Source organism: Mandrillus leucophaeus, unplaced genomic scaffold (assembly GCF_000951045.1).
Source record: "Mandrillus leucophaeus isolate KB7577 unplaced genomic scaffold, Mleu.le_1.0 Scaffold1443, whole genome shotgun sequence".
NCBI classification, from domain to species: Eukaryota; Metazoa; Chordata; class Mammalia; order Primates; family Cercopithecidae; genus Mandrillus; species Mandrillus leucophaeus.
Genome location: NW_012101414.1, coordinates 320685 through 321544, shown reverse-complemented (window position 1 = coordinate 321544; position 860 = coordinate 320685).

Genomic DNA, 860 nt, shown 5'->3' with positions numbered 1-860 from the left:
GCTGCAGCAGCTGACCAGCACCGATTGTCTGGCACTCCCTGGTGAGATGAACCGGTACCTCAGTTGAAAATGCAGAAATCACCGGTCTTCTGTGTTGCTCGTGCTGGGAGTTGGAGACTGGAGCTGTTCCTATTTGGCCATCTTGCTCCGCGCAAAACCCATTTGTATTTCTATGTGTGGAAAAAGCGGCTAAAATCTACTCATTTAGCAAAAATGCCAAATACAATGCAATGTGATAAACCATAGCATTTATATTATATATTAGATCTCCAGATTTGCTCATCCTACGTATCTGCTACTTTGTATCTCTTGACCTACAGTTCACAGCTCCTCGGTTTTCTCCCTTTCTCCTGTCTTCTACCCGGAGAACCACAGTTTTATTCTCTGTCTCTGTGTATTCTACATTTGGTTTTTGTTTGTTTGTTTGCTTAGATTCCACATATAAATGAGATTATTTAATATTTCACTTAGCACTTAGCATAAGGTCCTCCAGGTTCTTGCTTGTTGTGGCAAATGGCAATATCTCCTTTTTAAAGGCTGAATAACATTGTGTGTGTGTGTGTGTGTGTGTGTGTCACAGTTTCTTTATCCATTCATCTGTCAATAAAAACAGCACTCTGTGCCTGTTCTGGGAGTGGAAGCCTCAAAGATCTCCCAAATACCAGTGGGGTCATTCCTCCACTGGTGGAATGTCCTGGTGAGTAGCATCTGGCTTCCACCTACCCATACTGATTTCTTATTTAAAATCACTTAAAGTGATAAGCTTGGCCACACCGTCAATTTTCTCCCCTGGACAGCTTTTTATCTCTACTTGGCCAAGCTGATAATTTTTTTTTTTTTTTTTTTTTTTTTTTTTTTTT